The sequence below is a fragment of the Oryctolagus cuniculus genome, chromosome 11 (genome assembly GCF_964237555.1).
Source record: "Oryctolagus cuniculus chromosome 11, mOryCun1.1, whole genome shotgun sequence".
Lineage (NCBI taxonomy): Eukaryota > Metazoa > Chordata > Mammalia > Lagomorpha > Leporidae > Oryctolagus > Oryctolagus cuniculus.
In genome coordinates, this window is record NC_091442.1 from 79,033,161 (window position 1) to 79,049,459 (window position 16,299).

At 38.2% G+C, this 16,299-nt stretch overlaps 1 long non-coding RNA gene across 1 annotated transcript in view; it reads left to right on the top strand.

Moving 5' to 3' along the window:
- Window positions 1-16,299, top strand: part of LOC138844399 (uncharacterized) — a 28,894-nt gene that overhangs the window by 297 nt on the left and 12,298 nt on the right. The gene's annotated exons all lie outside the window — the stretch shown is intronic.

Below are 16,299 nucleotides of genomic sequence, written 5' to 3' on the forward strand. Positions count from 1 at the left end.
GGAAGGCGTCGTGGTATAGAATGTCTGGCTTGGAAAGCAGTAACTGCTTGTTCCTATTTCTAGTAGCACGTTCACTGTGGCATTTAGTATTGTTTTCCCCATTAGACGTGTTCATATTTGAGGAAACTGCTGTATTTCGGTCGCGCTGGGGATGAAAATAGCCTCACAAGCATATTTTCGTTCCTAGTCATGTTCAGGATCCTTCGTGCCAGTGGTACAGTCATTAAGTTTTACAGCGTGGTGGGTTGGTGGAAGTGTAAACACATTCACAGGAATTTGCATTCCATTTTTAAAATAAATAAAGGCTAATTCTTGGTTTGGGTTTAACCTTGTGCCTTCGTTTTTGGAAACTATGACCCAAGGAACCCTCCCTCTCGACATCACTAATGAGAGGAAAAGCTTAAGATGCTAAAAGTGCCAATCCCAAAAGAAAAAGTAACAATACAGAAATAAGGGACACAAAAGAGCAGAAAAATCATACTCAAACCCTGCTGGCGAGAAAAATGAGAAAGCTTTCTGTAATAAACTCAGTTCCTAACTGGTTTTTCTTTCTAGCCTAGAATTATTGGATATTTTGGTTAAGCAACTCTCATATCAATACATTTACTTGACGAGAAGTCAGATGGCGTTCTGCTCAGCCGTATACTGTCCAATGAATAAGCAGTAGAATTTGGCCTATGTACTCTTTATTCTTAATACATTTCACAGCAGTTCTAAAAAGTCATAGATTTTTTAAGACTCACCATTTTTTTTGTTACCCAAGAAAAGAAACACTGCCAATTAAATTATGCAGTGCCACAGATCTTTTAAGACAAAACTTGAGTTCAGAGATGTTAATATGTGAAAGACAATGAGCCTTAGAATCTGGGGGATATGGTAATGAACTGATGTTCCAATGGGGAAAAGATTCTAAACAAGTTCGGTTCAAGTCTGAGAGATTGTACCTTTTCTTCAGATAAATATGAGAGAAGTTTATTATTCTGTGAAACTATTTCAGCAAACCTCGTAACTTTGGAGTGTGTCATAGATTGAAATCTGTCTCCTATTTTGTAAAGCAGTGATTTTCAAATTGTGACTCAAAAATCAATTTTATGTTTTATTGAGATGGGCTAGAATGATATAGAAGATGAAACAATGCATAGTATCTAGTAAGGGCAAGAATTGCTTCATGAAACTTTTGTTTCAGGTATGGGGGGTGGTGGTGAGAGTATGGCCTACGTTGGAACTTAAACTGTATTTAATATGAGTTGCAATCAAACTGATTTGAGAAAGAATGTTCCTGGAGTGTAGATAACATGCAAAATATACCATCTGGACTCTTTCTCTGGTACTTTTCCTTTACTTTGGGAACTTTTCCTTTATTTTTAGGAACTGAGGCTAAAGATTAGAAAAAGAGGCAAATTGTCTTGCCTAATTCTCTCCTGTCTCACCTCCAATTTCTTATATTAACTTGAAAATCTGATCATTTGTTGGAGTGAAAAGCAGTAATACTAGAAGCCAGGAGGCCTGTTTTGCATGCTTACCTAATTAGATGTATGACTGGATCAATTACTTTCTGGATTTCAGGTTCTGATAAGAACAGGGAGTTGTGCTACATGCTCTTACAAGAATGATACTCAACCTTTTTATTCCTGTAGATGACATTCACATTTAAAACAGTCATAGTATGCCAAGGATTGTGCAAATTCTTGACAAACTAAGTCTAACTCATTTCAACTTCACTCAAAAAATAAACAATTAAGTGAAAGTAAAGATAGTATTGGGAAACAAATATAAATGTATCTTTCACAATCTTCTAAACTGCAATTATGCCTAGTAATAGTTACTTGTCATGAATAATGAATGATTTTGACATACTTCAAAAATGATTGCTACACAATAGTGTATCAATACACTACCATTGAAAAATCTGTTTTTCAGATCCTTTTAAACTGAATATACTATGATTCCAAGAGAGAACCATTCAATCTAATGTTTTCAATGTCACAACAACATCAACAGAAACTAATATGCGATCTAGCACTTGGAAAAAGATTGAATAACTTCCATTTGCTATGTTAAAGTATATCCCAGAGGGATTGGCATTGCGGCACAGCAGGTTAAAACCCCGGCCTGCAGCGCTGTCAGCCCATGTGGGTGCCGGTTCTGGTCCCAGGTGCTCCACTTCCCATCCAGCTCCATGCTATTGTGCCTGGGAGGGCAATGGAGAATGGTGCAAGCCTTGTGCCCCTGCACCCATCTGGGAGACCGAGAAGATCCTGGCTCCTGGCTTTGTCCCAGTCCGGTTCCAGTTGTTGTAGCCATTTGGGGAGTGAACAAGTGGATGGAAGATATTCTCTCTCTCTCTCTCTCTCTCTCTCTCTCTCTCCTCTGCCTTTCAAATAGATAATTAAATCTTAAAAAAAAAGAAAAAAAGAAAAAAAAATCCCAGGGCAGGTGTTTGGCACAGAGATTGGGATACTGCATCCCATATCAGAGTGCCTAGGTTTGAGTCCCTAGCTCCACTCCCAATTCTAGCTTCTTGCTAAGACAGCAGATGATGGGTAACAATTTTTGGGTCCCTGCCACCACGTGGAAGTCCTGGATTGAGTTCCAAGCTCCTGGCTTCACCCTGGCCTTCCGCAGGCTGCTGCACACATTTGGAGAGTGAGCCAAGCAAATGAAAGGTCTCTCTCTCTTTCTCTCCCTCTCTCTCTGCCCCCCTTTGTCGTCCTTCTTTGTCTTTCAAAATATTTTTTTTAATTTGTAAAAAAAAAAAAGGGGGAGGGCCGACATTGTGGCACAGTAGGTTAAGCTACCTTCTGCAGTGCCAGCATGCCATATGGAACGTTTCAAGTCCAACTGCTCCACTTCTGATCCAGCTCCTTGCTAACGTGCCTGCAAAAGCAACAAAAAATGGCTCAAATTTTTGGGCCCCTGCCACCCCTCTAAGAGAACCAGATGGAGTTCCAGGCTCCTGGCTTCAGCCTGGACCAGCCCTGGCTGTTTTGGCCATCTGGGAAGTGAACCAAAGGATGGAAGATCTCTCTGTATCTCTCTCTAACTCTGCCTTTCAAATTAATAAAATAAATATTTAAAATTTTTTAATCAAAAAGATAGAAACTAGGGAGTTCTAAAGAGAGAGAGAGTCTTGCAAGTTTACCACTCTTAAAATAATTTTCAGAATAATATTTTAAAATAAAACAAAACATTATAACCATCTAACTTAAATTCCAATGAGAATTCATGTCATTTGCAAACTGCTTAATTATACATTTCTAAGAATGAGTTCTTTTCTCCGAATCAGTTTATGCACTGCCAGCCATGATAATCTTTCCCACAGAATATATTTCAATGCTGACCTAGATTTAGAGAGATGTACTTGAGATTGGGTGTTTTTTTTAATCTCTTTATCCAGCTGGCAATTTATGTTGTCAAAGATTGCTAGTCAGGATTCTAGACTAATTTCTTCTGGAAGAAAATTGATATTGAGACCAAACTCAACCATAAATAATGGATCAACACAATTTAGAAGACAGTGATAGATTGTACTAGTCTTATTGATCGTATGATTCCCTTTAATGGTTTATGAGTGCCTGTAACATGCTAAATCAAAGTAGAAGCTTTAAATTTTAAAAAAATTTCAATTAAATTTTAAAAAAAATTTTAAAAATTTAAATTTAAGTGAAGCATTCAAGTCAGTGTTCTACTCTGGTGCTGCCTGCCATGAGAAACATATGTTCCAGATGAGATCACTGAATAAGAAAATATAGAGAGCAGACCTAAAACTGACCCTGGGGCAGCACTGCAGTGGGTGACCTGTCCCTACTGATGTGCAGCTAAGGGCATGAAACAAGCTACACAAAAGTATTTGTTGTTAATGTAGAATATGCTCTCAAATCAGCTAAAATAATTTTTGAGCTAACAAATCAGTGGCTAAAGGGCTAAAGGTACTTTAAAACAATAATATTCAAATATCTAATTTAATAAAGGAATACACATCTACTAACTAGTGAACCATATCATTGGTAAACACCCACCTAAAATTTATATTAAAAAGTAGTCTATAAAATATATAGCTCTGCATGAAAATATTTCCATATTAATTTTAATATTTTTGTTTAATATTATTTGTCTTAAAGAAACATCCTGTGAGGAAAATTTGGGTAATGACATATAGAGAGTCTTCTGTTTCTGGTGATATCATGGATTAGGTACATTAATCAGTGATTGCATTGAAGACAAAAATCATAGAAAAATGTATTTTCAATATTTTCCTAAAGTTGTCAATTACTGACTTGGGTAAGAAATTGCTAAATCAGCAAACGAAGTGAAGGCAGGAATCTAGAGATTTACTGGACAGAGCCCATGGTTTACTAAACCCAGTTAATGAGCTTTGGCTTTCAAGGCCTTATATAAGACAAAATGCATTCTCTGCATCACAAGCAAACGTACACGCGCACACACACACACACACACACACACAAAGCAGTAGTTTCAAGGGTTAGTCGTTTGGTATAAGTTTATGCTAGAAATAAACTTACCCCTTACTAGCATATATACTTTTTCCCGGAGTCTACAAAGAAAATTAGTTGTCTTAAAACAGGCACCTACTGGACAAGGAAAACTAAAATCATTTTTAAGAATTTGGAGCCACAATGCAATTCTCATAGGAAAATGAGACTTGAAGTCATAGTACCTCAATAATCCCAAAGAAACCTCAAGACGATAACTAGGAATGAATTTGAAGAACAGGCAGTTAATCTAGTGGTAAATGTGCATGTCCCATAATTGGCTTCCTGATAATGGATACCCTGGGAGGCAATAGTGATGACTGGACATGGTAGGGTTCCTGCCACCTACAGGAGAGACCTGGATTTTTCCGCTCCTGGCTCCTGGCTTTGGCTGCCTTCCAATCTTCCCTCCCCACTGTTGTATGTTGTGAGCATTTGGTAGTCAGTCAGCGAGCAGATAGATCGATCTCAAAAATCTCTCTTGCTCCCTGCCTCTCAAATTAAAAAAAGATTTTTGACTGATAGGCTCTCAGACAACAGCTGGCAAAAGTAAACGCCATTCCCCTTTGGAGGAACTCATCTCCACTGTAAGCCTTGAAGAATGACAATAGATAAAAATCTGAGGGAAATGAGCAGCTCCCATTTAATAACAAGCACAAGACACTGTAAATGAGAAACAGTGCAAGCATAAGAACAGAAGCAAATTCTAAAGGACTCCAGATAATGGATTTACCAGGGACAGACTATAAAAGAACTATATTAAATATAAATAAAGGAATAAAAGACAAGCTTGAAATGCTGGATAGAGATCAAAGACTGTAACGATTGAGGATATTTGGGGAAAAATCAACTTCAAAATGGAAAAATATAATTAGCATTAAAAAACTCAGCAGGCAGGTTTATTAATCTACATACACAAGAGAAGTGCAAGCTAGTGAAATGGAACATAGGACTGAAGTTATCCCAAATGCAACAGAAAAGCATAAAAGAGACTTTTTCATAAATATATTTAATAAATATAAAATGGATCATAGGTGACACAATACATTGTGAGAAGTTCTAAAATGTAACTATAACATCAGAAGAAAAAGAAAAGAGACAATGAGGCAGAGGCAATATATGACAATATAATAGTTGAGAACTGGGTATAGGAGAGGGAGGAGGAAGAGGGGGTGGAAGGGAAGGTATGGTGGGAAGAATCACTATGTTCCTAAAGTTGTACTTATGAAATGCAAGAAGTTTATATTCCTTAAATAAAAAGTTTCTGGGAAAAAAAGAATTGATGACAGACTCCAACCCACACACTTAGGAGCAACCTCCTCCCCCCAAAATGCCAAGCAAATTACAGAGTAATAAATCCACACTCAGATACATAATAGTGAAGTCGCAAAACACCAAAACCAAAAAGACAACCTGAAAAATGACAGAAAGAAATATATAGATTATGAGGCCAGCACTGTGGCACAGTAGGTTAATCCTCCGCTTGCGGAACCGCCATCCCATATGGGCGCCAGTTCTGGTCCCAGCTGCCCCTCTTCCAGTCCAGCTCTCTGCTATGGCCTGGGAAGGCAGTGGAGAATGGCCCAAGTCCTTGGGGCCCTGCACCCACATGGGAGACTGGGAAGAAGCTCCTGGCTCCTGGTTTCAGATCGGCACAGCTCCGGCCATTGCGGCCATTTGGGGAGTGAACCAGCGGACAGAAGACCTTTCTCTCTGTCTCTCCCTCTCACTGTTTGTAACTCTACCTCTCAAATAAATAAATAAATAAATAATCTTAAAAAAAGAAATATATAGATTATCCTCAGTGTCAGGTAACTGATTTTTCATCAGCATCTATGGAAACCAGAAGAAAATGGAATAATATTGGGGTGGGGGAAAAGTATCACTATGTTCCTAAATCTGTATATATGAAATACATGAAATTTGTATAACTTATATAAAATTTTAGACCAAACAAGTAAATAGAAGAAAATGGAATAATTATCTTTAATGAACTAAAGGAAAATGACAGTGGGTCTAGAATTCAACACCCAGTGAAAATATTTTCCAAGAATAAGGCTGAATAAAAGATATTTTCAAGCAAGCAAAAGCAGAGCTTGCAGCTGATAGATTCACTCTAAAGAAAAGTTTGAAGAAATGTCTCCTTTCAGACAGGATGGAATCCCAAATAAAAGGTCTGAGAGTTGAGAATAAAGGAAGAGCACAGAAAATGTTATATATTTGCATAAGTCTAAAGACTGTTGACACCACAAAACAGTAGGAATTGTTACAATTATTTTAATAATTTTAAGGAAAAAAATAACAGTAACATGTACCTTACATCAGAAGTAGGTCCAGGGGCCAGCACTGTGATTCTTCTCCTGCGGTGCCGGCATCCCATATGGGTGCCAGTTCTAGTCCCGGCTGCTCCTCTTCCAATCCAGCTCTCTGCTATGGCCTGAGAAAGCAGTAGAGGATGGCTCAAGCACTTGGGCCCCTGCACGCATGTGGGAGACCTGGAGAAAGTTCCTGGTTCCTGGCTTTGGATTGTCCCTGCTCTGGCCGTTGTGGCCATCTGGGGAGTGAACCAACGGAAGGAAGACCTTTTTCTCTGTCTCTCCTTCTCACTATCTATAACTGTACTTGTCAAAAATAATCAATAAAATCTTATAAAAAATAGATCCAACCAAATCCTTATATGCACTCTTAAATAGACCTCATTAAATACATAACCTTATCCATTTGTGGTATAATCTCCATCCAGTAAATGCTTTTAAAAGCAAAAACACTATGAATTTTCATTTATCTTTTCTTCTTTTCTCATACATTTGGGCAATATTGTTTTAATATTTTATTTATATTCCTTTTTAAAAAACTGTACTGGTACAGCATTTTAAATCTCTTTTTCTTCTTAATGGCATTCTTACTTCAAATTTGCATAATGTCCCAACGAAGATGGTTTATTATATAATCAGACTAAGAAATTAGCATATATTTAAGAGAGCATGATAGAGTAATAAAAAGCAGAATTATATACTATTTTCACATAACTATAAAGCATTAATGATTCCCACCATAGAAGTCTAAAAATGAAAGTTCATCATAACAAATTATATAATTATGTATTCACAGGATAGTGACAATTAAGTCTTATTGAAAAGCTCTGCCTACTCTTTCCACCCACGTTACCTATCCAAAATTAGGTGCACGTTGACTTTTAACATCGTCTCTGGAAATAGCTAGAAGTTTATATTCAGAATATAAGGATTGAGTCCTAAGTTTTAATTCTACTCAGAGGATGTCATAAATTCACACTCTAAAAGGAAGAATCAAATTCTTTCTGATAGCTACCTAGGTTACATATTGCCAGATATAAACACGCTTTTCTTTACAACTTCAGGAGACTGTATAAAAAGAAATTTATCACAGTTACTTAAAAAGTAAGAAGCCTAGGACACATAATCCCTTAAATTTCCAAAGATTTCCAATGCAAAAAAAAAAAAAAACATTACTTTTTAAAACAAAACCTTATTCTTCTTTCTCTCAACCACATGAAATCTTTAGAAACATACTTCTGTAATTCTTACTAAAAGCGAATTATAACTTTCACTGCAGAATAGACAAATGGCCTTTGTTTATATTGTTTAAAAATTATTTATTTTGTATTTATTTGAATGGGAGACAGAGATCTTCCATTTACTGTTTCACTCCCCAAATACCCACAACATTAGAGGCTGGACTAGGCCAAAGCTAGGAGCCTGAAATTCAGTTCAGGTCTCCCACACGAGTGGCAGGGACCCAACCACTTGAACCATCACCTTCTGCCTCCCAGGTTGCATATTGGCAGGGAACTTGATTCGGGAATAGGGCCAGGGCCCAAACCCAGGCCCTCCGATATGGAATGCAGATGTCCCAAGTGGCATCCTACCTGCTATGCCAAATGTCCACCCCTATTTATATCTTTTAGCATATGAGGATACTTCAAACATTCATGGAAATTTTGATTTAAAGATATGTTAATTTTGGTGCAAAAATGTTTTAAATCCATACATAATTTGCTCATAATATGCATATTCCATGAACTTTTTAAAGACTCCTTGCTTTACAATTTCAAGTATTTTACAGTTAAAATAGACAACTTTTAACTATATTTTTTATAAACTTTTTAAAGTACCTTTGCTTATAAAAGCTTATATATTACTAATTTACAGTTAACCACTAGATTATTAGTTGGTTTTTAGATTATTCCAGTTAGTGTTGTCCAGCCTGTATTTATATAAGACTATGAACTTCCTGACAAGTTACAAGTAATTCAGTTTATATAAACCAGGTTGTGCACTAATTCTTTCAATTTAATAAGTTACCTGTTTTTACGGCAACTTAGGCCTATCCTTTGTACAAAAAAAAAAAAATCCACCTCTTCCTTGAAATGAATGCAAAGCTAGCAAGAGATCTCACCCTATAAACTAACAGCGTTTCAAAATTGCTATTTCTGCTGTTCTCTGTTAGGAGTGAAAGTGCCGCAAATCCTCACCATATTATTAGGTAGCAGCCATCTACCCAAGTCTCCCAAAGACAGGTTCTCCCAAGATGCCTTTTGCCAGATCTCCTAGGTACGTACTTTTCTCATAGTCCTACAAAATGCTGGTGCCCAGAGTAGAAAGAAGACACCTATCGATTACTGACATCATAAATAAGACTGTCAATTGTTAAATCAACAACAGGAGTCACTGTGCACTTACTCTCCATGTAGGATCTCTGTCCTTAATGTGTTGTACTATGCGAATTAATGGTAAAACTAGTATTCAAATAGTACTTTATACTTTGTGTTTCTGTGTGGGTGCAATCTGTTGAAATCTTTACTTAGTATATACTAAGTTGATCTTCTGTATATAAAGATAATTGAAAATGAATCTTAATGAAGAATAGGATGGGAGAGGGAGTAGGAGATGGGATGGTTGTGGGAGGGTATGGGGGAAAAAACCTCTATAATCCAAAAGTTGTACTTTCAAAATTTATATTTATTAAATAAAAATTTTTTTCTAAAAAGAAGAAGACACCTATCTTGAATTCCAATATAGTCCACCCAGTGTGTTCTTGTAGGGTTTATTCCTCTGTTCTTATCCTCCCCGGTTGTTTTCCATCAATTCTTCTGAGAACTTTATTTTCGCTTGATATTCTTACATGCACAGCTAAAACCAGATCCCAGGGCAGGAGCTGTGGCACAGTGGGTTAAGCTGCTGCTTGGGATCCCAGCATCTTCCATCAGTGCACTGGTTTCAGTCCTGGCTATTCTGCTTCCCATCCAGTTCCCTGTTCATTGTCTGGAAAACAGAGGATGATGGCTCAAGGGCTTAAGTTCCTGCCATCTTCCCGTGACACTCAGATGGAGTTCCTAGCTGCTGGCTTTAGCCTGACCCAGCCCTGGCTGTTACAACCATTTGAAAACTAAAGCAGTGGATGGAAGATTCTCTCTCTCTTTCTTGCGTGTGTGTGTGTGTGTGTGTGTGTGTGTTGTGTGTGTGTGACTCTAGCTTTCAAGTAAAAACCAACAACAATAAAAATAAATCTTAAAAAAAAAGAAAGAAAAACATATTCTCAATCCTATTCCCCCAAGTCATTTCCTTTACCACTTAATTCCCTCCTGGAAACACACTGGAGTTGGCACACCTCTATAAGTACTTATTTCAGGACTTCACCTTCTAACGTCAATTCCTTTCCAGGGATGGCCACCGACTGCAGCCCAGGGATCTCACATTGTTGCTGACTTCCGACTAATTTCCTTTTCTGATTGCCAAAAGTCTTGGACTTGACAAAATTTGCAACCAAACCCTTCCCCCTTTCCTTAACTTGCCAAGGAGATATACTTCATGATTACAATTATCTAAATTAACAGCAGGGGAAATTCTAGAATAAAATGACCGTTATTCAACAAATAAAGAGAAAAGGGAAAAAGGAAGGGTACTGTTAGACATTAAAACAGACTCATTAGACATATCACTTGTAAAAACACATTGAAGAGTCAATCAGGGACATTTTAATACTGACTGGATGTTACACAATATTAAGGAATTATTGCTAATTGTCTTATATGTCATGACAATATGTGACTATATTTTTTCTTAATTTTTCAATTGTCTTATATGTCATGACAATATGTGACTATATTTTTTCTTAATTTTTCACTTCATAAAGATACATACTCCAAAATGTAACTGACTATGTTTTAGAAAAGAAAAAACAATCTTCAGAGTATGTTTATTTGTTTTCTCTACCTGAAGGTCAAGTCCATGGGAATGTTCTCTACAACTACATGTTGTTTTCTACCCTTAAGCAGATCAGATATAGCAATCATATCCTCCTTCCCTTATCTATGCTTTTTTTTGGCAGTAAAAATACTCAAATCAATAGCAATCCATGTTACCTATTTGCTACTTCTGTTTATCCCTTACCATGATTAAACCACTGTGGAAGGCCTAATATCATATCCTGTGGTAAATACATCTAACTGAACATGCTAACATAGTCAAATTTATATAAAGCTATCTGCAAATACAGATTACGCTGGAGATGCTAAGCAGATGTACTGATCTCCTTGGCATTCACATGATTCAGCTACAAATAGAATTTGAACAGATTCCAAATGCACAACTGTCAAATTCATAAAAAATAGCAAAAAATGTCAAGTAAAAGTTTAGGCTTTGGAATAACAGTGACTGTTGCTTGAAAAAAAAGTATTCTATTAATGCTAACATTTGACAAAAATGAAGTACTTTCATTTCCTGCCTAGATGTTCCCATTGGATTAACAGTAATGACCCAGGAGTTGGTATTTGCTGCTTGGGACGCCTGTGTCTCACATCAAAGTGGTTAGATTTGTGTCCCAGCTCTTCTCTCAACTGCAGCTTTCTGCTAATGTGCACCCTGAGAGGCAAAAGTGAGGCTCAAGGAGTTGGGTTCCTGCCACTCTCATGCAAGTCCCAGATTTAGTTCCAGGTTCCCAGTTCCATCTTAGTCCAGACCTGCTTCTTGTGGGCATTTTGGAAGTAAGCCAATGGATGGGAAAACACACACACCCTCTCTGTCTCTCTCTGTCTCTCTCTCTAAATATATGTGTATGTATATATATATACACACACACACATACATATGTATATTTCTGTCATTCTGCCTTTCAAATAAGTAAAAGTGTCAAAGAAAAACCATGATAATCCAGACATTTATGTGCTAGTCTCTCACTATTCTTTTTTTTTTTTTTTTTTTTTTTTTGACAGGCAGAGTTAGACAGTGAGAGAGAGAGACAGAGAGAAAGGTCTTCCTTTCCCGCTGGTTCACCCCCCAAGTGGTTGCTACGGCAGGCATGCCGCGCTGATCCAAAGCCAGGAGCCAGGTGCCTCCTCCTGGTCTCCCATGCAGGTGCAGGGCCTAAGCACTTGGGCCATCCTCCACTGCCTTCCCGGGCCACAGCAGAGAGCTGGACTGGAAGAGGAGCAACCGGGACAGAACCGGCGCCCCAACCGGGACTAGAACCCGGGGTGCAGGCACTGCAGGCGGAGGATTAGCCTAGTGAGCCGCAGCACCAACCTAGTCTCACTATTCTAAAGAAAATCTCCAACCAATATCACTAAGTACATAAATAAAAATGTGATTCACTGAAGTAGTATAGAATAGTGGAACTGAGCTCCACCACTAAAGTTAGACAGGTCTCAGTTCTAATCCTAGTCCTGCCATTTATGGGTTGTGTAACCTCACCAAGACTCCTTTGTCATCTGTAAAGTGTCATTTGAAAGAATCCTTGATGATATTATAAGAATTAAAGAGCTCGGGGCTGGTGCTGAGGCATAGCGGGTAAAGCTGCTGCCTACAGTGCCGGCATCCTATATGGGCTAGTTTGAGTCCGGGCTCTTTGCTACGGCCTAGGAAAGGAATAGAAGATGGCCAAGTCCTTGGGCCCCTGCACCTACATGGGAGATCCGGGAGAAGCTCTGGGCTCCTGCTTCAGATAGGCGCAGCCATCTGGGGAGTTAACCAGTGAGTGGATGGAAGACTCTCTCTCCTCTGCCTCTGTCTCTCTGTAACTCTGCTTTTCAAATAAGTAAATAAATATTAAAAAAAAAAAAAGAATTAAAGAGCTCAAGAAATACAAGCTAATAGTGAATATTGTATCCTACACAGTATTACTAGCTGTATTTCCCTACACTCAAATGGAAGAAAATTATGCACAGATCACACACTATACCCAACTTTCATTGATACCAAGACCTTTTGCAACAACTGGCCTGATTCTGAGACTTATAGAAGATATTGAGACAAACATAGAAGTAGGGTTATTTAATAATATAGGCAATGTAAGTATCAAGATTTCAGATTAATATGAAAATGCAAGCCACTTTTTCAGCAACCAGGAGACAGACTCGATTTTAGAGTTTTTTATTCAAGCAGACCTCCCATCGGAGTTCACCTTACGATACATGGGGTTACTACTCTCAGCCAGTCCCTTCTTGCCAAACTTAAAATTTTTAATACAACAAATGAGAGTAAGACAAAACTTATCTGTGAGAGCAATACATTAATGCACACATTTCCTAATTGTTTTTCTGCCTTAACGGGACAACTCAGAACATCCTATAATTTTTTCGTAGATGTAGAGGTGGGTTTTGGAGACCTTCCTTGAAATCTTTCTTTGAAACATGTAATATAAAGACTTGATTGATTCCAGTTAAACATTTAGGACTAGAATACTTATTGGTGAGACAAAATTTTTTATATAGTATGAGGGTACTTCAGAAACTTCATGGAAAACATTTATTAGGGAAAAATATGATGGGTTTTAAAAAATACACACCAAAATAAACTTACAATTTCATTTTTCCATAAGCTTTTTGAAGTTCTCTTGTGTCGCTCCCCGTCTTCGTGGAGGAACGACACAGGACCCTGCGCTGCTCTTTTGTCTGCTCGGCCCTCCCCGGGTTTGCTGCTGGTTCTTCCCGGGTTGCCTACTGTCCCGTCCACCTCCGTGGAAGGGCGGTTCCCCCTGGCACATTCCCCACTTCCGCGGGGGAGCGGCACACCGCTGGCCGGCTCTCTCGGGGGCTGCACAGGTGTTCCTTCAGATAGATGTTCCCCCTAGATGTTCCTCCTGCATGTTGTCTCTCTCCTCCTTTATAGTCCTCTTTCGCCAATCCCAACTCTGCTACCCACACGCCGAGTACGCTGCTCTCCTCCAATCAGGAGCAGGTCCTGCAGCTTGTCAAGTTGGTGAGAGGCAGCTGGGTAGAAGCTGTTGCCTCCTCTCCCAGCTCCATATTGTGGGAGAGCAGATGCATAGAATAAGTCTTAATTCCAGTAACAGTCTAGTCTGAGTTGCTCCCCACATTCTTGTATTTTTCAAGCACTTAAACACAGAATTATTGATGTTTAGGTTCACATCTAAATCAATAATATGGCAGCCTCATCTCTGTGTTATTAACTTGTAACTAGGAAGCAATTACTTTGATACGATACACTGCCTGTTTCCCTCCAAACATAAATCTTGTGCTTTAACCTCTATTAAAACCCTTACATGAGTTAATAATTTCAATAAGAATTACAAATTTTAAAACCCAGCATCCCTTCTATATTCTCACTTTCTTTAGTAAACGAAAGGTTGCTTTTATCACCTGGAACTATATAGTTTTCCTGAAATATGGTATGGAAAAATAAATAATAGTTCTTTACTTTTAGTTATCAATTTTGAAGTAAAGACATTTTGGAGATGAATGAGAAAACTTGGGGTATAGATAAAATGAAATTTTATTAACTTGGAAAAGTAGAAAAATTAATTTAAAAAAGTAAATAAGCTACAAAATTGCACAATAAATATGAAATAATTTTGATATGTTTGCATATATATGGATAAGTAAAGATGTGGAAAGATAAACAATAAGCTGTTAACAGTTTGCTCATATGTAGTTTGTGACTTTATACCCTGCATATGCTGCTTTTATGACAATAAAGGATTTTATTTTAAAAAAGAAAATCACTATTTCCCACTGAGCCCAGATGCAGCTTCTGAATCATCATCAACACATGACTTTCCAGCATGGGAGGCTGCCAGGACACCAACCCAGCTGATTGCTTGTTCAGAGTCTGTCTTTGCCTGCTGGTTTCCTTTGCCTATACATATTATTCATGGCTCAGCAGGGCTAGCTGATCACTAAACCCCCATTGCCCTTTCACTTTACAGCCATCACCAGTCAATAACTACTTAGTATGTCTCTTGGTTTGCCTTTGTTTGGGTAGAAGTTCTCTCCATTAGTTTTTGTGTTATAGCATCCTTAGTTTTCCTTCTCCCTTTCTGACTCCTCAGTTTCCTTGGCAAGTGTATCTTTATTTACTATTTCTTTAACTATTCCAGAATTCCATACTAAGCCTTCTCTTTTCATGCAATATCTTCTTCCTGGAAAAGGGATGACAGAATTGGCCTCATGTTTCCACTCTTGTTCATTTATGCAATGGCTATCTCCAGTATAGTCCTTTCTCCGGAGCAACATAATCATATTTATATTGCATACATGTGTGCATATATATATATCTTTATGCATTGATTTTTTGATAGTTTTGACTTGGTCCTAAGAATTAAGTCATTCAAGGACCTGAAATACATACTGTGGGAATGAAGCAGGCATGGCTGGAAATTAAACTGAGAAGTAAATATAGGTTAGTTTGTGTGGGAGGTTGTATGGCAGGTTTGGAGTTTTGAATTTTATAGGAGTGCAACAGGAACTACTCAATTGTTTTCAGTAGATATGCCACCTGATCAGATTTGTATTTCAAAAAGAAAACTCAGCTTTGCTGTAGAAGACTGGTGGAGAATAAAGAAGAAAACAGAGAGAAAGGAATTGAGGAAGCCCAGGGAAGAACTGATAGTGGCCTTGCCTAAAAAGGCAACAGTGGGGACTGGCGCTCTGGCCCTGGCATCCCATATGGGTGCTGGTTCGTGTCCCAGCTACTCCACTTCTGATCTAGCTCCCTGCTAATGTGCCTAGGAAAGCAGTGGAGGATGACCCAAGTCCTTGTGCCCCTGTACCCACGTGGGAGACTCAGAAGAACCTTCTGGTTCCCAGCTTCAGATCCAGTTGTAGCCATCTGGCGAGTGAACCAGCGGATGGAAGACTTCTGTCTCTATTTTTACCTCTCTCTGTAACTGTCTTTCAAATAAAAAAAAAAAAGTAGATGTTTAACCAAATAAATGAAAACCTTTAAATTGTAAAACTTTAGACATCTGCCCAGATATTTTCCAGTATTGGAGCATTTGGGCATTAAAAACAATACTCTTGAAAAGATAGACACATTTAGAGAAGGCTTAGTATGGAATTCTGGAATAGTTAAAGAAATAATAAAGAAATATACACTTGCCAAGGAAACTGAGGAATCAGAAAGGGAGAAGGAAAACTAAGGACGCTATAACACAAAAACTAATGGAGAGAACTTCTACCTAACCAAAGGCAAACCAAGAGACATACAAAGTAGTTACAGACTGGTGATGGCTGCTAGAGTGAAAGGGCAGTGTGGGCAGGTTGGGGCTTTAACCCACTACATCACAGTGCTGGCCACAATTAGGTTTTAATGGGGAAGCTGGAAGAGAAAGTGAGGCTCAAGTTTCTAGTTGGTGAAGTATTAGATGGTGGCACCACTCACTGAGGTGAGAATACAAGGAAGGTGGACTTTCCAAATGTGTGTCTCTCCCAAAAACTCTCTTTTAAGCTTCAAATTTGATTACACAGCTATTTACTTGGTGATTCTAATTGCATATCTCATAGACTTCTCAAAATATATTCTGGATATAT